The sequence below is a fragment of the Solanum stenotomum genome, chromosome 6, assembly GCF_019186545.1.
Source record: "Solanum stenotomum isolate F172 chromosome 6, ASM1918654v1, whole genome shotgun sequence".
Lineage (NCBI taxonomy): Eukaryota > Viridiplantae > Streptophyta > Magnoliopsida > Solanales > Solanaceae > Solanum > Solanum stenotomum.
Genome location: NC_064287.1, coordinates 10,226,722 through 10,252,341, shown reverse-complemented (window position 1 = coordinate 10,252,341; position 25,620 = coordinate 10,226,722). Strand labels below are relative to the sequence as shown.

The following is a 25,620-nucleotide window of genomic DNA, read 5'->3' as shown; positions in this document are numbered from 1 at the left end:
CTCAGATAACAGGTAATCAAACCCTCATAGCAAAACCACCACCGCATATTGTTCCTGAATTTCATCATGTGCTGCCTTAGGATCGCCCAAACATTAATGGGCATCCCCTTCATCAGCATGTACACTAGCACTACTCTATCCCTAGTAACTTCAGACAAATGTTTCGCAGGAAGCAACACACTACAAACAATCTTTAACCACACCCTAGTAACCAAATTGAAATTTGCAAAATTGAGGGTGTTATGCCTCCCGGTGTCATTGCTACACCCCCACCTAGCCTTGGACTCAACCCCACACAATGTATGCCTAATATCTGTGTACGGAAGGGTCTCTTTTAGTCTATTAAACTCATCGGCGTCACAGTTGGGGGTGCCCAACAACTCATTCAAAACACGGGCTGAAAATCTCACATCCTTGCCTCTAATAGGCACATGTTTAATTTGTGTTTTCGTGATCCAATTAGCATAAAACTCACGTACCAATGTCATATTACAATCACCCGGATGAGCGAAATTAAATTTCAGCCCCAACTCCACAACAGTCCTATATATAGTCAGAAATTGAGTTTGCAACCTTACCTCATCGACATACTCATCTCCCATGTATTTAGGTTCCCACTGACAGTCAAACCACAGCTACCCATACTCTTTCACCGCCTTTTTCCCAAACTTTTGGGCCGGTTCCCTATTATCGGACCCGGAAGCTTCGCCCTTCCTACTCTGCTTAGAACCCGCCACATTCTTTGCCTTAGGTGCCATTGGAACCTGTTAAGAGGAGAAACTAGAGAAAAAGAAGAAAGAAATAAGAAAAAAAAATTAGAAAAATTTGGGGGAGGGGGTCGGTTTTGGGCAGTGAGAGGTGAGGGAAGAAGAGTTGAAAATTTGGTTTGAGAAAAATAGGAAAGAAATTTGGAGAGGTGGAAGTACTTATAATGGAGTTGTGGGAGAAAGAAAAGTTGAAGAAAAGGGGAAGTGTGTGGAAAAGAGGAGTTGGAGGTGGGTTAATGGAGGAATTAGGAGAGGGAAGAAGAAGAAGAAGAGAAAAGAGTGGGAGAAACTTTGGGGTTTGGGTCAATGGAATAATGGGAATAGGGGATGAATGTAGGAGTTGGGGGGTTTTATTATTAGTGGGTCGGGCTGAAACCCGGTTTCCAAAAAATCTGGGCGTGGGCAGGATGGGATCACGGTGCGCCTGAAACTCGGTGCAGAACTTCAAGCATTGGCGCGCAGTATGCCAGTCTACAGGTGCAGGCACGATTGAGGCGCGACGCGCCCATAAGGTGGCCCAAAAAGGAAGCAGAACTTTAAAGCCTGGCGCGGTGCGCCTGCCAGTGCACCTGGTTACAGTTTTATTTTTTCACTATTATAAGCTAAGTTACAAATAATGAAAAATCCTATCTAGCTAAAACTAACCTATATTCTAAAAATTTAAACTAAGCTACTAACAAAAATTTCAAGAATTCAAAGACGAACTACCTATTTATTACATATTGTTCATGGGTTGCCTCCCATGTAGCGCTTGATCTAATATCACGGCACGACGTAGCTTGGATCATTCATCATTTAGCTCAAGAGCTTCTCGATCAAGATTCGAATTCTCACCGAAATAGTGTTTCACCCTTTGCCCATTGACCAAGAATGTAAGGCCAGTCTTACCTTTAAGTTCAACAACCCCATGTTGTGTCATTCTGACCACTTCAAAAGGACCACTCCACTTCGATCATAGTTTTTTAGGGAATAACCTTAGTTTCGAGTTGAAGAGTAGTACCTTATCTCCCGAATTAAAGGTACGAGCTACTATGTGCTTGTCATGCCACCTCTTTGTCTTTTCTTTGTATAGCTTGGCATTCTCATAAGCGTGGAGCCTAAACTCTTCAAGTTCATGCAGCTGATTCACTCTCTTTTTACCGGCCAGCTCGGGGTCCAAGTTCAACATCTTAATTGCCCAATACGCTTGATGTTCTAATTCTGCCGGAAGATGACATGCTTTACCAAACACTATGTGATAGGGAGAAATCCAAATTGGTGTCTTATACGCAGTCCTATATGCCCACAACACATCATCTAATTTCTCAGACTAATCTTTCCTTTGCGCATTCACCATTTTCTGCAAAAATTGCTTCACCTCTCTATTCTAAACCTCCACTTGGCCACTCATTTGAGGATGGTAAATTGTAGCAACCTTATGACGAATACCATACTTAGCAAGAAGATTCTTAACAAGATGGTTAATGAAATGCTTACCTCCATCACTAATAATTCCCCTTGGAGTGACAAGGCGAGTGAAGATGTGCTTCTTGATGAACTTTATCACCACCCTTGAATCATTGGAAGGAAGAGCGACCGCCTCAACCCATTTACTAACATAATTCATAGCCACAAGAATGTATTGGTTTCCACTACATGGTGCGAATGGACCCATGAAGTCAATACCCCACACATCAAAGATTTCCATTTCCAAAATATTAATTAGCGGCATCTCATGTCTTCTTGAGATAGTACCCAACCTTTGGAATTTATCACAACCCTTCACAAAAGCAATAGAATCTTTAAATAACGAGGGCCAAAAGAAACCAAATTTTAGTACCTTATCAGCAGTTCACTCTCCTCCATGGTGACCTCAATAGGGGCTAGCATGACAACTTTCAAGCAGTTTGTGAACCTCAGATTCTGGAATCCACCTTCTCACTACCCGGTCTACACCTTGCTTGAACAAGAATGGTTCATCCTAGATATAGTACTTGGCATCACGATTAAGCTTTTTCTTTTGTTGGGTGGTTGCACCCAGAGGATAATCGCCACTTACTATCAAATTCACAATATCTGCATACCATGGCACTTGAGAGATATCTAATGCCATCAATTGTTCATCCGAAAACTCTTCCCGAATTTGCTCACCTTCATTAACATGTGAAAATCCTCCAACCTAGATAAGTGATTTGCTATTTGATTCTCAGTACCTTTCCTATCTTTGATCTCAAGGTCAAATTCTTGGAGAAGCAATATCCATCGAATCAGCCTTGGTTTAGCATCCTTATTGTTGAATAAGTACCTGATCGCTGCATCGTCAGTAAAAAAAATCACTTTAGTACCTACCAAATACGATCTGAACTTGTCGAAGGCGAACACTAGAGCCAGCATCTCCTTCTCAGTCACTGTGTAAATAGCTTGTGTAGAGTCAAGGGTCTTGCTTGCATAATAGATCAAGTGGAATACTTTATTCTTTCTTTGTCCTAACACTGCACCCACTGCTACGTTGCTTGCATCACACATAAGTTCAAATGGTAATCCCCAATCATGAGCAATTAAGATGGGAGCCTCAATTAAGTTCCTATTCAACATCTCAAAAGCTTTCAAATACCTCTCATCAAAGTCAAACTTCACCTCCTTCTCCAAAAGACTGCACATAGGTCTCACAATCTTGGAAAAATCCTTGATGAATCACCTGTAAAAACCTGCATGACCAAGATAACTACGCACACCTTTTACAGAAATAGGAGGGGCCAATGTTTCAATAACTTCTACCTTGGCCTTATCAACCTCTAGACCAACCTTAGACACCTTGTGTCCTAACACTATCCCCTCTCTAACGAAAAAATGACACTTTTCCCAGTTTAGAACTAAGTTAGTGTCCTCACATCTAGCAAGTAGTTTATCAAGATTTTGGAGACATACCTTAAAAGACTTCCCAAAGACGGAAAAATCATCCATGAACACCTCAACAAAGTCTTCTGCCATATCATGAAAAATGGCCATCATACACCATTGAAAAGTCATCGATGCATTGCAAAGTCCGAATGGCATGAGCTTGAAAGCATATGTGCCATAAGGACAAGTGAACGTGGTCTTTTCCTGATCCTCGGAAGCAATCAAGATTTGGTTGTAACCGAAATATCCATCTATGAAACAATAATACTCCTGCCCTGCTAGTCGGTCAAGCATTTGATCAATGAAGGGAACGGGGTAGTGATCTTTTTGGGTAGCATCATTTAGTTTCCGGTAATCCATGCAAATTCTCCACCCGGTCACTGTTCTAGTAGGAATCAACTCATTCTTTTCGTTCCTTACCACTATTATACCTCCCTTCTTGGGAACACATTGTATCGGACTTACCCACTTACTATCAGATATTGGGTACACAATTCCAGCATGTAGCCACTTTATGACTTCCTTTCTCACCACTTCTTTCATCACAGGATTCAGTCGACATTGATCCTTGGGTAGGATTCAGTCGACTCAGTCATGAGCTTTTGGAGTAGCTCTTCATTTGTCATCACCCTTTTGGTGCACTAGGATTTGCGCCTTGGTTAGGATTTTGGTATTGCCTTGAGAACGGTATTGGTTAGCCCCTTGCGCTTGATTTTGGTTTTGGTTCCCACCCCAGGAGAAGTTAGAATGGTTCCTCCAACTAGGGTTGTAAGTATTGCCATAATTTTTTTAAAATCCACCCCTTTGTGCATTTCTCACATAATTTACGGAATCCAGGTTTGCCTTACATTGCTCGGTTTCATAAGTTCCACTACCACATACCTAACACCAATTTGCTGCCTGTTGTACCACGTTTACCAGTGCCTGATTTAGAGCCATTTGTTTCAAATGTAAGGTCATGTTATGTTGCATTGTATCTAATTTGGCATTTATGGCATTAGCTTGGTCTACATCTAAGATCCCTTTAGCCTTTTGGGTTGGGGTTCTAGACATTTCCCTCTCATACCCTTTGTTCCCTTCAGAAAGTTTATCAAGTAAGGCGAAGAACTCTTCCCTTGTTATGGATAGGGCCTATCCACCTGCTGCACTATTAAGAAGAGAACAAGCTTTATAGTTTAAACACTCAAAAAAAGTGTGAGCAAGTACCTCATTGGTTTGGATATGGTGTGGGCAAGCATTCAACATTTGTTTGAAATGCGCCCATGCTTGGTACATATCCTCCCCTTGATTTTGAACAAAGTTTAGTATCTGACCCCTCAGCTTAGCGATTTTCTTGGATGGAAAAAATCGACTCAGGAACTTCTTTGCTAGATCATCCGAAGTAGTGATGGAGTTTGGTGGCTCAGAGTCTAACCAACACCTTCCAGCCCCTAACAATGAGTATGGGAACAAAGACAACCTTACATAGTCTCATGAGGCTCCAATTGGGACACATGTATTGGTAATGTCTATGAAAGTCCTAAGATGGATTTGAGGATCCTCATGGGGGAGACCATTTAATTTCCCATTAGAATGGAGGATCTGTACCATGCTCTGCTTTAGTTCAAATCTACTGCCCGGCAGAGGTTTCCTAATAATAGATGCCAAATTTGCTATGAGTGGGACTGTGTAACACCCCGTATCCTAGATAGACCAAAATGTAGATTTTGAGAAGTTACAGGTGCAACCCATGGTTGCCATCCATGGATCGTAGGTCAGACCACGGCCCATGCGGGTGGTCAGCGGTTCACCACTGCAGCCCCTCCCCAAACCTAGCTCAGAAAATCATCTAAGTCTCAACCCCCGGACAGACCCACGGTTCGTAGGTCAGACCACGGTCCGTGGTCTCTGTTCGTGGATCAAAACTCCTTTACCCAGACTCTGACATGAACTACGGTCGACTAGCATGCATCGTCGTTCAATGCACGGTCCATAGGTCTGACCGTAGATGAGGATCAACAGCCAGTTAGAGGAAAATTGTTAATTGGGTCAACTTTATATGGTCATAACTCTTATTAAAAAATGAATTATGTGTCCCATGACCTATGATATGATATATAATTGAATCCTCTTTCCAACGCCACCGAGTTTGCTAAAATCCGACCTCCGAGTAAAATGTTATGCTCGTTTTAGTAAAGCCTTGTCGAGCAAACTCGACCTACGACTCCAATCTATGGACCGTAGATTGACCTATGGCCCGTAGGTCCAATCCGTCGGTCATTCTAGCAGTTAAGTCAGGGGTCTTTTGGTCTTTTACTATTTCGTTGGACCCCTAAGATACGCCGTTTAGACCCTAAATCATGAGGTATTAGCCAGTTTAAGCCTAGAAACATAACTATAACTTACCTAAGTCAAATCATTAATCAAAAGTTAGAAAAATTAGAACATTAAGAGGAGAACGAAGTCAAGAACCCTAGTTCAAGAACGTAGCAAATTTCCTTCAGTTCCAGCCCCGAAATCGAAAGATTTCTCCGTGAAATTCGTCACCAGGTATGTGGGATTTTACTAGTGGGTTCCTTCGCCCATTAGGTCCCTAGAATTCAGTTAGATTCTTGATTCCATGATTACGAACAAACTTAGGGTTTCTATAATTTTAGCAGATTATCATGAATTACTTATGAATATGTCCCAAATTAGATTATCATGTTTGTACTCAATTAATTGCATGAATTCCACAACCCTAGCTATGTATTTCTTTAGTTCTTGAATTACACATGCTAGGTCAGATATTTCAGTTATTCAGATATACATGCTCTAGTTTTGAACGCCACATTATCAGTATATTTCAGCATAAACACTATCTTGAGTTACAAATCTTGAGAAGCTTTATTTTTAGACAACACTTGAGTTTTAAACTGAGTTTTTGAGAAAGTTAAGATGAGCTTTGAGAAAGAGCTTTTAAAACATGATTAGTATGACAATCGAGTAGGTCATCAATGTATGAACAGTATGGTATCTAGATATACCATCAATGTTTATGCAGTCTGACTTCCCAAATAATCAATGATCATAGTATAATATGATTTTGAATTGTTTTCTAAGAAATAGTTTCAAGTATGAGTATCTATATGTCAATATTTTGAGCTATTTAGTATTTCAGTCATAATGGATTCAATTATACATGCCTCAGTTTATGAACGCATCATTATTAGATTAATTGTTGCATTCTCAGATTGCATGTTCAGTTTTGAGCTATCCATTATATACAGAAACTCAGTCATAATGTGTTAATCACTTAATCTATTGGGAGTACCATAATAACGAGTTGAACTAGGGTTCAGCATACCCATATAGTCCCAGAACTACGAGCCATGTAGGTGTAAGTCCCCTCTGTGGGCAATATCAGTTAGTGATTACGCCAGTCATGCCTCTATACCTTTGGCCGGGTATATTAGGTCCTCTAGATAGGGTGTATACATTGGACTCTACATTAGCTCATGTGGTTTTATTATCGGTTATTAGTAGCTCCCACAGTTTTGTCAGACTCTATTGCATTGACCACATTTGCAGTTCATTCAGTATTCAGTCAGCATGTTATAAATTGGTCACTGCATTCAATTATCTCAGCATTCAGTATTTATATCACGTTCAGATTATGTCATTGCATATTTTCTTTGTTCAGTTATGATGTTATTTCAGCATTACTCTATTCTGCATGCTCAGTACCTTTCAAGTACTGATGCATACGTACGTTACATCTTCTCGTGATGTTGGTTCAGGTTCTCAGCATCTAGATCTCGCTTAGATCGGTTCCCGATCTCTAGTTTAGTAGAATCAGTGGTGAGTCCTCATTCTCCGAGGACAATAGTCATGAGTTTCTTTTCAGTATTTTTAGTCCTTTAGCTTCAGTTTTGCTAGACCTAGTTGGGGCATGTCCCAACATTTCTAGTCAATTTAGAGACTTATTTCAGACATAGTTAGATTCAACTTAGTATTGAGTTAATATCATCTTTGTATTAAACTCATCAGTTTCCATTCATCTCAGTTATAGTATATGGGTATTCCCCATCATTTCAAACTTACTTTATGATTTTGCTTCCGCATCAGTTTATTTTCTTTAGTATGCTCATGATCATGCAAGCAGGGTTAGTTTGGGATCACCTGTGGTCCTAGGTCCCGTGTCCGCGTCTTGGGGACAGCTTGGGGTGTGACAAACTTGGTATCAGAGCACTAGGTTTAAGAGTCCTAGCATGTCTGAAAAGCCGTACTAAGTGGAGCCATTTTGATGGGTGTGAAGTGCACCACATCTAATAAGAGGGAAGCTATAAAGTGTTTTAGGAAAAATCACTTTCTTGATAATTTTATCATGCATTGGTATGATCTCCTTTCTAATCCATCGTTATGCGATTAAGATCATGCCTCCTTATGAGGCTTACATAAGGAATGCTAATATACACAATGCTAATGCAGTTCCTCTAGTCCCAGACCATGAGGTTTTGAACGCAGGGTTTCAGAATGCGATTCAGCTTTTGGCTCAAAGTATCACCAACCAGAACAATCAGCAGGTTCCAGTTCCTACTAATAGAAATGGTGGATCAATGGCAGCTAGAGTTAGAAATGGTAGACTTCGATATCATTCTAGGCATAGATTGGTTACATTCCTGTTATGCCTCAGTCGATTATAGAACTAGGATTGTTCGTTTCCAGTTTCCACACGAACTAATCTTAGAATGGAAGGGTAGTATCTTAGTGGCTATGGGTCGATTCATTTCTTACCTTAAGGCCAAAAAGATGATCTCTAAGGGTTATCTTTATCATCTAGTTCGGGTTAAGGATTCTAGTTTCAAATCTCCAACGCTTGAGTTAGTTCCTGTGGTTAATGAGTTTCCAAAAGTGTTTCTAGAAGATCTTCCTGGAGTCCCTCCGGATAGGGAAATCGACTTTGGAATTTATCTCATTCCAGATACCCAAACTATCTCTATTCCTCCTTACAGAATGGCTCCAGCTGAGCTTAAGGAATTGAAAGAGCAGTTGAAAGACCTTCTAGATAAGGGCTTCATCAGACCTAGTATTTCGCCATGGGGTGCACCAGTGTTGTTCGTAAAGGAAAAAATGGTTCTCTCAGAATGTGCATTGACTATAGGCAGTTGAACAAGGTCACAATCAAGAATAAATATCCCATCCCCAGGATTGATGACTGGTTTGACCAACTTCAGGGTGCTAGTCATTTCTCAAAGATAAACCTCAGATCGGGTTATCATCAGATTAAAGTCAGAGATATTGACATTCCAAAAATAGCCTTCAGAACTCGGTATTGTCATTATGAATTTGTAGTAATGTCATTTGGACTAACCAATGCTCCTACAACATTCATGGATTTGATGAACAGAGTGTTCAAGTAGTACTTGGACTTGTTCGTTATCGTCTTTATTGATGATACCCTCATTTACTCTAGGAATGAGAAAGAGCGTGCGAGTCATTTGAGAGTTGTTATGCAAACTCTCAAAGATCGCCAGTTATTTACAAAATTTAACAAGTGCGAGTTTTGGTTACAATCAGTTGCTTTCCTAGGGCATATTGTGTCTAGTGAAAGAATTCAAGTAGATTACCAGAAGATAGAAGTAGTGAAACAATGGCCCAGACCACCCTTTCCGACAAATATAAGAAATTTCTTGGGTCTAGTGGGTTATTACAGAAGGTTCACGGAAGGATTTTCATCCATAGCCTCACCATTGACTAGGTTGACTCAGAAGATGGTCAAGTTTCAGTGGTCAGATGATTGTGAGAAAAGCTTCACAGAATTGAAAACTAGGTTGACTACAACTCATATTTTGAATAGACCAGAGGGTTCAGACGGTTATGTCATTTATTGTGATGCATCCAGGGTCAACCTAGGCAGTGTATTGATGCAGCGAGGTAAGGTTATAGCTTATGCTTCTAGACAACTTAAGGTACATGAGAAGAATTATCCGACTCATGACCTCGAGCTTGCAGCAGTGGTGTTTGCACTCAAGATTTGTAGACACTACTTGTATAGTGTTCATGCAGATATGTTCACAGACCATAAGAGCCTCCAGTATGTATTCACCCAGAATGAGTTGAATCTTCGCCAGAGAAGGTGGCTTAAATTCCTCAAAGATTATGATATGAGCGTGCATTACCATCCGGGTAAGGCGAATGTAGTAGTAGATACTCTTAGCAGATTATCTATGGGTAGTGTAGCACATGTTGAGGAAGAAAGAAAAGAGCTAGCAAAGGATATTCATAGACTTGCTCACCTAGGAGTTCGTCTTATGAGCATATCAGATGGTGGTGTAACGGTTTAGAATGGGGCAGAATCTTCTTTGGTAGTAGAGGTTAAGGTAAATCAAGAAAGTGATCCAATGTTGCTTGAACTTAAGGGTGCAGTCCACAATTAGAGAGTGGAGGTTTTCTCCCAAGGGGGAGATGGTGTGCTTCGCTACCAGGGTCGATTATGTGTTCCTAATGTGGGAGAGTTGAGAAAACATATTCTTACAGAGGCCCATAAATCTAGATATTTTATTCATCCAGGTGCCACTAAGATGTACCGCGATATGCGGGAAGTCTATTGGTGGAATGGTATGAAAAGAGATATAGCAGATTTTGTGGTCAAGCGCCCCAATTGCCAGCAAGTTGAGGTAGAACATCAGAAACTAGGAGGCATGACTCAAGAGATTGACATTCCTACTTGGAAGTGGGAAGTGATCAACATGGACTTCATCATAGGTTTACCTCGTACTCGCAAACAACATGACTCCATTTAGGTGATTGTTGATAGGGTTACTAAGTCCTCTCACTTTTTGGTGGTCAGGACTACAGATTCGGCGGAGGATTACACCAAGTTTTACATTAATGAGATTGTGAGGTTGCATGGGGTTCCTTTGTCTATCATCTCAGATAGAGGTCCTTAGTTTACCTCTTATTTCTGGAAGTCATTTCAGAAGGGTCTTGGTACTCATGCTAACTTTAGCACAACATTTCATCCACAAATAGATGTTCAGGCAGAGCGTACAATTCAGACCTTAGAGGACATGTTAAGAGCTTGTGTGATCGACTTCAAGGGTAGTTGGATGATCACCTTCCTCTTATTGAGTTCACCTATAACAATAGTTACCATTCCAGCATTCAGATGGCCCTTTATGAGGCATTGTATGGGCGTAGATGTTGATCTCCAGTTGGTTGATTTGAACCAGGTCAGGCAGCCTTGATAGGACCAAATTCAGTCCTTGATGCTATGGAGAAAGTGCAACTCATTAGGGATAGACTTAAGACTGCCCAGAGTCGCCAGAAGTCTTATGCAGATGTGAGAAGAAGGGAACTAAAGTTCCAAGTTGATGATTGGGTTTTTCTAAAAGTATCACCTATGAAGGGGGTGATGAGATTTGGCAAGAAAGGGAAGCTCAGTCCCAGATATGTAAGGCCTTACCGGATCTTGAAAAGGATTGGAAAAGTGGCTTATGAGTTAGAGTTGCCAGCATATTTGGCAGCAGTGCATCCAGTCTTTCACATTTCACTTTTGAAGAAGTGTGTGGGTGATCCAGCATCCGTAGTGCCATTAGAGACTGTGGCTGTAAAAGACAACTTTTCTTATGAGGATGTACCAGTTGAGATTTTTGATCGTCAAGTTAGAAGGTTGAGAAACAAAGAAATCACTTCAGTCAAGGTTTGGTGGAGGAGTCAGTCCGTAGAGGGAGCCACTTGGGAAGCAGAAGCGGCCATGAAAGCCAAGTATCCTAACCTTTTTCCTTCTGATTTCAATCCAGCTTGAGGTAATAGTTCCTCTTTAGTTTTTTAGTCATTCATGCGTAAATTCAATCTTAGAATCATGTTCCTTCAGTTTGTACTTGCACTTTCAGCGTATTTGCATGTTCTTGGAACTCAGTTCAGTCAAAAATTCAGTTCTTGGTGCTTAATGGTAGGGATTGCAGCCCTCTCCCTCTATTTCAGCTAGTTTAGTCTTCATTCAAGGGCGAATGTTCTCAAGGGGTAGATAATGTAACACCTCGTATCCTAGATAGACCAAAATGCAGATTTTGAAAAGTTGCAGGTGCAACCCACAGTTTCTATCCACGGATCGTAGGTCAGACCACGGCCCGTGGTTCACCACTGCAACCCCTCCCAAAACCCAGTTCAGAAAATCGGTTAAGTATTGACCCACGGTCCATAGGTCAGACCACGGTCCGTGGTTTGTGTCCGTGGATCAAGACTCCTTTACCCAGCCTATGACACGAACTACGGTCGACCAGCACGGACCGTTGTTCAATGCACGGTCTGTAGGTCTGACCGTAGATGAGGGTCAGCAGCCAGTTAAAGGAAAATTGTTGATTGGGTCAACTTAAAATGGTCATAAATCTTAGCACAAAATGAATTATGTGTCCCATGACCTATGATATCATAGATAATTGAATCCTCTTTCCAACGTCACCGAGTTTACTAAAATCCGACCTCCGAGTAAAAGGTTATGCTCGTTTTAGTGAAGCCTTGTCGAGCAGACTCGACCTACGACTCCAATCTACGGACCGTAGATTGATCTATGGCCCGTAGGTCCAATCCGTCGGTCACTCCGACAACAGTTAAGTTAGGGGTCTTTTGGTCTTTTCCTATTTCGTTAGACCCCTAAGATACGTCGTTTAGACCCTAAATCATGAGGTTTTAGTCAATTTAATCCTAGAAACATAACTAGAACTTACCTAAGTCAAATCATTAATCAAAACATAGAAATATTAGAACGCTAAGAGGAGAAAGAGGTCAAGAACCCTAGTTCAAGAACGCAACAAGTTTCCTTCAGTTCCAGCCCCGAAATCGAAAGATTTCTCTGTGGAATTCATCACCAGGTATGTGGGATTTCACTAGTGGGTTCCTTTCGCCCATTAGGTCCCTAGAATTTTGTTAGATATAAACAAACCTAGGGTTTCTAGAATCTTAGCAGATTATCATGAATTACTTATGAATATGTCCCGAATCAGATTATCATGTTTGTACTCTGTTTATTGTATGAATTCCACAACCCTAGCTATGTATTTCTTTAGTTCTTGAATTACACATGCTAGGTCAGATATTTCAGTTATTCAGATATACATGCTCCAATTTTGAACCCTACATTATCAGTATATTTCATCATAAACCCTATCTTGAGTTACAAATCTTGAGAAGCTTTATTTTTAGACAACACTTGAGTTTTAAACTGAGTTTTTGAGAAATTTAAGATGAGTTTTGAGAAAGAGCTTCTAAAACATGATTAGTATGATAATCGAGTAGGTCATCAATGTATGAACAATATGGTATCTAGATATACCATCAATGTTTATGCAGTATGACTTCCCAAGTCATCAATGATCATAGTATAATATGATTTTGAATTGTTTTCTAAGAAGGAGTTTCAAGTATGAGTATCCACATGTCAGTATTTTGAGCTAGTCAAAATTTCAGTCATAATGTATTCAGTTATACATGCCTCAGTTTATTAATGCATCAATATCAGATTAATTGTTGCATTCTCAAATTGCATGTTCAGTTTTGAGTTATCCATTATATATAGAAACTCAGTCATAATGTGTTAATCACTTAATCTATTGGGAGTAGCGTAATATCGAGTTGGACTAAGGTTCAGCGTACCCATATAGTCCCAGATTTACAAGTCACGTAGGTGTAAGTCCTCTCTTTGGGCAATATCAGTTAGTGATCACGCCAGTCATGCCTCTATACCTTTGGCTGGGTATATTGGGTCCTCTCGATAAGGCGTATACATTGGACTCCACATTTAGCTCACGTTGTTTTATTGTTGGTTATTAGTAGCTCCCACAGTTCAGTCATACTCTATTACATTGACCACATTTACAGTTCATTCAGTATTCAGTTAGCATGTTATAAATTGGTCACTGCATTCAATTATCTCATCATTCATTATTTATATCATATTCAGATTATGTCATTGTTTATTTGCTTTGTTCAATTATGATGTTATTTCAGCATTACTCTATTCTGCATGCTCAGTACCTTTCAAGTTCTGATGCATACGTGCGCTACATCTTCTCGTGATGTTGGTTCAGGTTCTCAGCATCTAGATCACGCTTAGATCGGTTCCCGATCTCTAGTTCAGCAGAATCAGTGTTAAGTCCTTATTCTCCGAGGACAATAGTCATGAGTTTCTTTTCAGTATTTTTAGTCCTTTAGTTTCAGTTTTGCTAGACCTAGTTGTGGCATGTCCCAACATTTCTAGTCAGCTTAGAGGCTTATTTCGGACATAGTTAGATTAAGCTTAGTATTGAGTTAATATCATCTTTGTATTAAACTCATCAGTTTTCATTCATCTCAGTTATAGTATATGGGTATTCCCCATTATTTCAGACTTACTTTATGATTTAGCTTCCGCATCAGTTTATTTTCTTTAGTATGCTCATGATCATGCCAGCAGGGTTAGCTTGGGATCACTTGTGGTCCTAGGTCTCGTGTCCGCGTCTCGGTGGTAGCTCGGGGCGTGACAGACTGCCACATTACGACTGGTCTTGTGGGTACGACAGGCAGTACTCCTTGGTTATTCGGGTTCCTTTGGTTATTCACGTTTTAGGGTTATTCAAGTTGTCTTGATTATCATCATCAATGTTTTCCAAAAGACCTAACCCCAATTCTCCATGTCGTTTTTGATTCGCCACTCTCCTGCGCTGGCGTAAAACTCTTTGAGGTTCGTTGTAAGGTTTGACAAGATCTCCTTTCTGAGCCAGACATGAAAACCAAGTGCCTGCCATACACATGCTAAGATCAAGTAATTAATACCTGAATATTTTAAGAGTAGTCTTAAAAAGATTGAATATAAATCAATTTCTACGTCCTCGGCAGCGGCGCCCAAAATTTATTGCTCCCCAATATACACACAAGTGTACGTGGTCGCGCAAGTAATATAGATTCTTTAAAACACGAGTTATCGTTCCCAAGGGACTTATGATCAATTTATATTCACTTAATTCTAGTACTTAAAGTAAAAAGTAACATTTCCAAGAGTTGATGATTTATTGTTTATCTACTAATAATTATGCAGTAAATGAAAGTAACTAATTGGGAACGACTTTGATATAATGTTTCAAGCAAGTTAAAAGAAATTCCAGGGCAGCAACATATAATGAATATCATGTATCATATTATTGGCTTAGAACTAATTTCAGTTGTCAAGTTACTGGTTTATTGGGTTGATGATATGATCCGGGTTATATGCCTCTTGTCGCCTACCCCAGTTAGCTATCTAACTACTTCATTGAGCGGGGATAAATAGACTAACTGGCGAGCATTTATATTTCTTCCTATTTCATAACCAAGAAAGGTATTCGTCTGAGTATCACTCCTGAACACTAATCACCTCAATTTAATGGGTGGACCGAGCTCTCTATATTCTCTGGTTTATCTAACCTCTTTTCTCCCAATTTTAAGATTAGACAATAGATTTATCTTATGGTGCGCAAGCATAAAATACTAAAACAAGAATACAGAAGTAACTTATAATGACAACCGAAAGTTAATTCAACAACCTCAAATAATCAACAATCAATTCGTAGCTACAACCCCAGAACTAGGGCGTTTAGCTACTCATGCTAACAGGAAACAAGAAAATACAATAGTTCATGCAATTTCCAGAAAATAGAAGAGTTAAATGATTAAAACCTATTACAAACTTGAATTCTTACTCTTGCACACTATATCAAAAGTCGAACCCCAATTATGAAGCCCTAAGGATCTATTTATAATAGTAGGAAAAGTTGGGAACAAATCCTACTAAAATTAGGAATCCTATTCAATGTTTAAAAGTTGGAAAAGTCGGAAAAAGTGGGACATGTCGCACCTCCAACGCGCCTAGCAGCGCGCGCAGAAGTTCCCCTTGTGGCCCAGCGCGCCTGAAAATTGGCGCAGAACTTTGGTTGCTAGCGCGAGGCGCCTCTCAGTACGCCAATCCCTGGGGTCTTCAAACTTAGTCAATTTCTTGCGCGTATTTTTTCCTTCTTTCTTCGTTCCAACTCCAATTCCTTCGAGAGTTCCAGAAACAACTAATCATGTGTGTAAGTACACAATCATCACAAGTATAACAAAAATCAAGCTAATAGACTCAAGATCATTCCTCAATTCAAGCACTTTATGGGCAATTATTGACAACTTAGGCATATAAATATGCCTAAGATCAATCTCCATTCAAAGCTCAATCTAATTTTTATATCAACATGTGACCACATCTAATAAGGACGGGAAAGGCTGGATTTAGTCTTTTGATAGGCAGCATAATGAGAAAGGTGAGGCGAAAATATCATTTTCTTTTTACCTTTATATTGTTTTAGGATATTATTTTTGTATCTGCTGGTTTTATTGATATTTCTATTTAAACAACTTTGTTGCTGTGATCAGGCAATTTTTCTTAGACATCTGCAATAATAAATCAATTGCTCCTCAATCCCAGATTAGGCTGCTAGCGTATATCTTAAATGATTTTATTACTAATGACTTATGAGACTCTTAGTCTTGACATTGATTGGATTATATTAACGCACTGATATTGTAGTGCTCTTAAAATAAGGACACCAGAACTGATATCTCTCTCTGTAATTCCTAGTGCTTTTGTTAATGGACAAGTCAATTTTTTTATATTGTTGCAAAAGAATTACATATTATTTAAAACATTTGTATAATGCATAAATGTAAGTTAAGATTCATGTTCGACATATCTGTTTCATGTCATTTGGTCAACTTCTTTAGGGTAATTTGTCTTGCCTTCCCACAGTTGCTCCTAGAGGCATTTACATGAGCCATTTCTCTTTCTCAGGCAAATTGACTGATACATTTGTATCCATTCCCTGATAGTGGAACCAGCTTGGGATATTCTTCGCCCGACTTGTAAACACTCTTAGTGACAAGGAATCTGAAAGAGACACGTCATGTTGGATTCATGAGATATTCTGAAAAAACGAATTACAAATTGAATCAATGCTCTAATCTGCATATATTGTATCTAATTGTTGTGGAAATTCTAGCAGTTGTGTAAGACTCTTGCAATCTGATTAGTGCAATGTTTGAAGAGCGCCAAGTTGGGTTATGCTTAGAGGCAAATGTTCAAAATTATTTTCATTGAGATACAATTCTTTCAAAGAGTGTAAGCATCCAATGTCTTCCAGAAGTCATACATCTACTAAATTGCATTCACGGAAACCCAAAATTTCCAATGAGCGTAACCCTTCATTCACGTGAGGGAACCCAAAGAACATTTTTTCTTGTACATCAACTCTTTATTTTGATGTATACAGTCCAAAAAAATGATTTTAGGCAAGTTCAGGCGGACGATGGAAGATGGAGGACGTGAAATTAGAGTCCTTGAGGCGCCAAGCTCCTTCTAGTTTTCTAAATCACCTATCTCTTCTGGCAAGCGTTCAAGTTTCGAGTTGTACACCAGTTGCAGCTTCACCAAATCTTTCAACTTACAAATGCTACTTGGAAGAGCTACAAGGTTTTTCATAGAACTCAAATTTAGCTTGGTAATATGAGTTTGGTACATAATAAACGATGGTTCTTCGATTATCCCGGAGTATCCCATGTGAATATCTAACTTTGGCTTCATTCTTCCAATGATCTCTGGAAATTACTCTAAACTAGAGGAATCTTGTAGATCTAGAGATTCCACATTAACACATGGAAACCTTATGAGGCTTATACATCCTTGCAAATTTAACTGAATGAGTTTTCTGCAGTACTCCAGGAACTAGTGAACCTCTTCAAGACCCATACATTTTATCAGATTCAAATACTCCAAATTTGGTATTTCTGTGAAATCTTGTGTTCGTATAAGGTTATCGGAAAAGCTAAGATCTAGCTTCCGTAGAGATGCCAAATGTTGTTATGTATTCATAACATAGAAAGAATGATATCGGAAAGCAAGAGTAGTACATTAGACCAAAAATGAGTATTGACATTTGTATTATAAGAATCAACACAATTTTTCGTGAGAAATTAGAAATTATTTTATGTTCCTTCTTATATATGTTCGGAAACTAAATACAAGTATAATTTTAAGTAAAAAGTACAATATTTGATATGTGAGTCATGACTCACACAATATTAACTCTTTTTTTATGGGGGAGGTCCATCTCGTTAGGTTGCTATTGGGGCCTTCAAGCGTCGGCTTGGTGTTGCACTACTGCCTTGGCTTGGCACACCCTAAAACAACTTAAACTTGAAAAATTTATCCCAAGATAATTGTCACTTTAGATTCAAGATTGCAGTTGACAATTATTTTTTCAAACTACATCCTTAGCATTAAATAATAGCTTTATTTTAATACTACTCAGTTCTCAAAAAGACATATAATAAATATGGGTATCTTAATAAACTATATCTTATTTTTATTATTTTTCCTTAGTGGAGAGCTAAAGCAATAGTTGAAATGGGACGAAGGGAGTATCACTAACCCCGTGGACAAAAATGCCCTTTGAATCCCTGTCTATGTATCCATTTCTGAGTGGTTGTGAAGAGATGAGTAAGAAAATAATTAAAATACACTAATGTCGATAAAATTAAAATTGTATCAATGGTCACTAGAATAGCTAATATGTTTGACTAAAATGGAAGATTAACTATTGTAACTTTATTTCAGTCCATAAATGATGCAACAAACCAAACGAGAGATTAAGATGCACAAGTCTTTTGTGTCCAAAAGTTTTTGACAATGATTCCCAAGGATATCTATCACAATCAAAATTTCTGATTTGTAATATTTTAAGACTTTTCATATTTTTCATGGATTTTTTTCTAAAATGTAATTTTGAACTCATTGTAACCAGATTGCTTCCATTGCCTTGGTTCCCTAGTAAAAGGATCACTAGTCTACAAAGCAAAAATAATTTCTAATTTCTGTAAAAGAAATTAAAAAAAAAAAAAACCCTTGCAAGTAGGACAACTTTCTTACTCCTTGCAATGTCAAATTTTGGCATGTTTTATATTATTTATCATTGCACTTGAAGTTCTTGAAGAGCTAGCACCACTAAAAATATTTAAGGTCCAATATTTGTTAGGTCTCTCTTAAAAAATATGTCGCTCAAGAGAACACTTTGTGCAATTAATTCTATAATTATATTTTCTAATAATACATTTTTCAAGAAGTTCTTTAGAGTCAAGTCTAAATGTTTTTAATATGTTGAAGTACAAAATTGTAATTGAAACGGTACTAAAAATTTAATCATTTAAATAAAAGATAATTAATGATCAAGTGAATTCGGAACAAAGAATTTGTAATGTAAGTTTTGTCCCTCTTTATTTGTATTTTTTCATTTCAGGATATTTATCATTAAAAGGTTACTCTGGATAAATAGCTAGATAATATTAACTTAAACTTTTACTAATTAAGTTATTATGTACAGAATATGTACAAATTTCAAATTAATCCAAAGAATGAAAGTTGGATTAAACATTTTGTAACACCCCGCAAAATTTTCGAGCTAAGACTCGAACCATCCTTCATTGTGAGTAGGATTTTTTCCGAGGAATTTAAAATTTCTCAAGTGTTAAAGTCACTAGATGTAACACCTTGAGTTCCAAAAAAGAACTAAATTGGAAATAGCAAAATCTGAAATTTTGCAAGCTATGCTTAAGTTATGAGTTTTGGGTCAAATTCAAACAACCATAACTCTAAGTACATGATGATTTAGGTGGGCTACAAGATAGATAATGAAAGGTCTTTGAATTATCTTTCCAACGCCATCGAGTTTGCTAAGTTTCGAGTTCGGGAGTGAGATATGCTCATTTGGAGTTGAGTTGTCCAGTTAAGGAAAGTTAGCCCGAAAATAGTGAGGGGTATTTTGGTCTTTTCCTTACAAAAATAGATTTAATTTATTTTTAGTAAGGTTTTAAGGATCTAATCCTATTAGGTTCAGTTTTATACTTCTAATATACGTCTAGGGTTTTAGTTGAGAGTTCAAGAAGTAAAAAGAAGAGAAAAGAGGAGAGGATCAAAGCGTTCATCGAGGTTCTTAGGTTTTGTTGAGGATTTTCGCCATGGGTTTGATCCCTAAGAGGTATGTAAGCTTCCATAGTGTTGGGTTTGTTCACCCATATGCCAATCATGTTATTTTCAGTGCAATTTCATTCTTGAAGTTGAAAGATTAGAGCTCTAGATGAGTTCTTGAGAACTGTTCTTGAAGTTCATCCTACATGTTGTTGTGTTGGGTTTTTAATGATTTCTTGAGATGAAAGTGAGTGTTTTGAGGTCTTTATTGAGTATATTAGAGTGTACTTATGTTAAGTAATCGAATCCAAGTAATTAGGGAAGAAACCGTTCGATTCTAGGCTAGTTGGGGGTGAGAAAACGAGCAAGGAAATTCATCGGGTTTTCAAGGTTAGGGGTTGGCGCGTCGCATCAAGTTATGCTCTGAAGTTTAGGGGCTGGCACCCCGCGCCACTCACTACACCAAGGTCTCCTGTCCCGTCCAATTTGCAATCGGTTGCTCCGTTTGTGTTCTTTCGAAGCGTACCTTCACTCCTTTTCGATTCTAACAACTCTAAACTACTTCTAAACACCTAGAAACCATTCATAACATGATTATAAACTTGAATTCATAATTCAAATTCAAGTTATAGTTAAGAGTTAAGTTTTCAGAATTTTTTCTGACATTCTAAAAAAAATCCCTTTGAGTCCTTTTGTGGAGTCTTCTACAACTTCTAGTAACTTGTTTCAAGAACTCGAGCAAGTGAGTATGAGAATGAGGAGAATATACTCATGAGTCTACTTTTTCATCAAGATATCCTTCATATCATGAACCGTAACTCTTGAATTCATAATTCACATTCAAGAGAGAGTTAAAAGTAGAATTCAAGAAAGCTTTTGAGTTCAATTGTGAATCCTTTGAGATCAATTATAGATTTGAACTAAGTTTTAAGAAAGTAAGTATGAGAATAAGAAGAGTCATATACATGAGTTCCATAATGTTCTTTAGATCCTCGAGTCAAGTCGTCATGCCTATAAATTCTGCATGAACTCCATAAATTGAGAGGAGTAGTATCTTCAATTTATAAGTATTGAGTATCGAGTTCCTAACCTTTTCATGATTATATTCCTAATCATGGGACTATTACATGTTACCCCTGAAGTCCTTAAGTTGAGTAGTCATGCCCATAAACTCGCATGAACCATATGAGTCGTGAAATCTTGAAATGAGGAGTATCATTGAGTCCTTGAAATGAGTTGTTCATTCCCATAATTCCACATGAAACTTTTGAGTGGAGCATTCTTTAAATGAGTATTATCATTGAAGTTGTTGAGTTCTGAGTATCGAGTTCTTTGTATGGTTATTGAAAAACTTTGAATTGATTCGTTCAGGCCCATCATTCGGCGGAACCCTATTTTGAGAAATCTTTTTACAACTTTATATAAACTTGTTTTAAGACTTAAGCACTTGAGTTGAGAAAGAGTAGAGTCGAGTTCATTTTCCTTAAAATGATATAGGGTAACTAAGTATTCCTAAGAATAAATGTTTTCACATTTAAAAGAGAAGGAAACTGAGATTTCCTAAAGAGTTTTGAGCAGTTTGAGTAACATATCTTTTCAGAGAAAGATTTTGAGTAATAATCTCAAACCATAGAAAGACTTATATTTTTAATCATATGAGGCGAGTATATTTTTGGGAGTAGTATTGAGCACCGATATGGGGACGAGTTCAGATAACTCAAGTCTCCATAAACCATATAGCCAATGTGGGCAGAAATGGTCATACTTTTTAGATGATTCTTTAATGCTTTTTAGCATAGACGGGTAGATCCACTTAGTTGAGGCATTCTATATCCCAGCAAGTTATAGGACAGTTCTGGCAGCGTGGGCGAGACGATGTATCATCACATAGCTCATAGTGATGATTTTCGGTTAGAGAAACTCCCACATAGTTATATTGTATTTTATTATATATAAATTGAGTTGTTATTGTATTCTTCTTTACACTGAGTTGTTTTTTTCTATTTTAAAAGCTTTCCATTTATTGCATGTATATTCTTGCTTTATATTGAGTCGAGTATCCAGAGTTGAGTACCTAGAGTCGAGTATCTTATTATTGAGTTGAGTTTTATTCCACTGAGTTGAATATCTTATCATTGAGTTGAACTATGTTTCTTATTCTTAAGTTTAGTTTAGCATGAGTGAGTTGAGAGGAGGTAAGTATGTTTCCTTTTATCAAGTTTAAACTTATGTTATGGTTTAGAATTACCCTTACATGCTCGTACATTTCACGTACTGAGCCTTTTGGCCTGCATCGTATCATGATACATATATAGGTATTCAGGGTTATCAACATGAGCTTCGTTGGAACCACATGGAGTTTGAGTTTGCTATGGTGAGCCTCCTTGCTTCCAGAGGATTTCATTTACTTTTCAGTTTCGTCAGGATGTCGTGGGTTTTGTCTCGACCTCCATCTTTGTCATTTAGAGGCTTCATAGATAGATGGTAGAGTTTCAAAAGCCTGTTCATTTATTTTGTTAAATGTTTTAAAGACTTAAGTTTCCTATTCTGTGGTGACTTGAATATATTAGTTTTATTCAGAGTTTTTCATTTGAGTTAAAGCTTTATATTCGAGTTTCATGAATTTTTATTCATTTTTAAAATTTTACATGCTTGAGTTAGTCTTCTGCTTGTAGTCAGTCAGGATGAGGATTCACTTGGGGACCAATAGTGGTTCTCGAGTGCCGGCCACATCCAGGGTGTAGGCTCGGGTCGTGAGAAACTTGGTATCACAGCACAGAGTTCAAGTTTTGTAGGGTGTCAACGAAGTTGTGTCAAGTAGGATCTTATTTATGGTTGTGAGGGCCCCACTTCTATAAATGAGGGACTACAGACATTTAAGAAAAAGTTTCCCTTCTTTCATACTTTTAGTCGTGCAATAGAGCTATGTCATAGACATTTATTTATACTCGTGCATATCTTAGATCTATTCGACTACCCATAATACTAGAGGTGGTTGAAAATGAAAGTCAATCCTTTATTGATAAGTTACTCTTAGAAAAATCTTGAGGAAGTCATGAGACTCCAGGGGAGCTTGAGAGAAGCCCATGACTGAGTAAGTCACTACAACATTTTATGTCTACAACCACCCTAGAAAAGTGTGGCCTAAACTATGAAAAAGTGTGGCATTTGATAAAAGGCCACACTTTTTAACTTTAAGCCACACTTTTCCAGGGGTGGCCGAAAGAAGCATAACCTTAGAGTTTAGGCGACACTTTTCAAGTGTTGCCTTATCAGCTACACTTAAAAGCGTAGCCTAAAAGGCAAAAAGGCCACGCTTTCCAGTACCTCATATAGCAACATTTCTATCTCACACAACTACACTTTCAAGTGTGGCCTTTGCTTCCTTATTGCCCACGATTTTAAAGTGTTGCCTTTTCTATCTAATGTATGGCAACACTTTGAAGTGTAGTCCTTGCCCATGTGCATACCACAATTTACAGTCCTATGGCTATACTTTTAAGTGTGATAATATTATTTTGGCTATAAAATATTTATATGCCACAATTTCTAATTAAAAAACACCAATATTGTTTTGCAATAAATAATCTCAAGCATTAAATTGGCTTAATCAGTAATTCAAATATATAGATTTGCAATAAACTTCAAGAAGATAGTATGTCTTGTGTACATACACATACTTATAAAGCAATATTCTAAATATGTGTACACAATAGTTCAAAAAGTACTCTTACAATAGTTCAATACATTCTAGCAATGAATATATTTCACAAAATCAAACATAATGTATTCAAACTTTTACAATAGTTCAAAAACTATTGAGATCAAATTGACTTGTGGCGACCCTTCAAATTTGATCACCTCCACTTCCCTACACATGTAAAAGTACAACAAATCAGATTGCAACAGTACATTATAGAAGAGGCAAGAAGTTCCAAATTGCAGAATGCAGACTGCAGATTTTTTGAGTTCCAGATTTCAGATTGCAGATTGCAGTTCAAGATTGTAGGTTGCAAATTGCAGATTACAGATTCCAGATTATTGCATATTACAGATTACAGTTCCAGATTGCAGATTACAGTTCAAGATTGCAGGTTCCAAATTGCAGATTGCAGATTACAGTTTACAAATCAAAATTTAACGGCAAAAAAACTTTCAGAATTTTGTAGTTCACTTCAGGCCAAAGAACAGGGCAGCAGGAGAAAAATCCCAAGATACTCTTAGAGGCCCCATAAGTTGTAGCCAAGGTACATTTCAAAGGCAACAGAGCTAACAAATGGTAAGGTTGAAAATGTGAGGCCATACATTTAAGTGACAAAAGTGATGGAGTCAACAACTAACACTGAGAATTGATGGATAAACTTGCATAAACCACGTATATATATATATAGTGAATTATAAGCTACATAATGAAGTGAGTTGAGAATCATCACGTCTCATTACCCATCCATATAACAAATCTTGTTTATCACTTTTCAAACTAAAATACAGTTCAAATACTGAGGTGTGAATCAATAAAACAGCCAGCCCTAATCGACATTGAAAAAAGGACCAAATCAGTTGCAGGTGTCTATGTTAACAAGCTGACGATGGTTGATTGCAAAAACATGTCTTTTAAGCCCACGACAACCTATAGAGAAGAGGTATTATGGGGGAAGAGACGCAACAAGAACCGTTTTCTTTACTTTCCTATTACAGCTAGCTGAAGATGCTCCGGTAGACTCGTATGTCTTCAATCAGGTGTTGAGGGAGTGAATTAATCAGATGGATTTGGGACATAATTACTTAGACAAAGATAATGACAAGGAAGCGATTATCAATAAAAAATGGAGTAGACTGTTGGAGTTGATATTATTAAGTCTAAAATGCAATATGGAATATCATATATGAGGGTAAAAAGAACTAAATTCAAGAAGTAAGGAGTTAGGTGAAAACTAGTTTAAAATGAAGTAAACCACCACCTTCAGAAACAAATTTCCTTCCTAACACATAGCAGTCCACAAACAATGACAAAATGCAGAATCAATGTCTCATACCACTAAGAAAAGGGTAGTAGTAGACACATATTAATGGAATGAAACAGAGCATTTTGAACATGAGCAAAGCAGTAAACAAAATTAACAAAGTATGCCACTGTTTTGCAGAAATTTTAGACATGAATGAGAGAGGGATTTTTTTAGCATTTTTTCACAACTTCAAATAAAGAGAGAGGATAGGAATAAATAGTAGCTGAACCACAAAAAACAAAATCCAATTCTAAGGCAGCGACAACACGAACCCATTCAATCATGATGAACAAAGAAATCAAGTGACAATTATGTTCGGATAACTTAATCAAAATGATAACTATATAAGAGATAGATCCAGAAGCTCCACGCCACAACACATTAATACTAATACTAAAGAGACTATAATTATACTAGAGTCAAAATACTACAATATGAAACCAAAAGACATGAAGAAATCTTAGATGAAATAGAAAACTAGAAAGGGAAAAAAAGTTGTCAAACAATGGAGTTTACTGGACAAAGATGCAACATTTCAGCTTTTAAGAGTTATGAAACTGATATCGAATCAAACAAAATGAGACTAAAATCTGATTAACACAACAATCATGTAACAATAAGATGCTTGATAATGACAAGGAAGCGATTATCAATAAAAAATGGAGTATGATTTTATATCAAATCAAACAAAATGAGACTAAATTTTTGTATGATTTTAAAAATATTTTAAGTTGTTAGTACTTTTTTACATAATTTTAAAATTAAGTTGTTAGTACGTTTTTACGTAATTTTAAAAATAATTTATTGTACTTTCTTTGTTTCAATTTATGTGGCATATATATAATTTTAAAATTAACCACTTTTTTTAAAAGTATGTTTTTTACATATATTAAGTTGTAAATTATTGTAATTTATAATACTTTTTTAATGTAGCATTCAAATAATATATATGTTACTTTTTATGTCTCAATTTATGCGGCATTGCTAGATTTTTTTAGAG

General features: G+C 37.5%; 1 protein-coding gene across 2 annotated transcripts in view; it reads left to right on the top strand.

Moving 5' to 3' along the window:
- Positions 1-25,620, top strand: part of LOC125867885 (acetyl-CoA acetyltransferase, cytosolic 1) — a 934,067-nt gene that overhangs the window by 558,273 nt on the left and 350,174 nt on the right. The gene's annotated exons all lie outside the window — the stretch shown is intronic.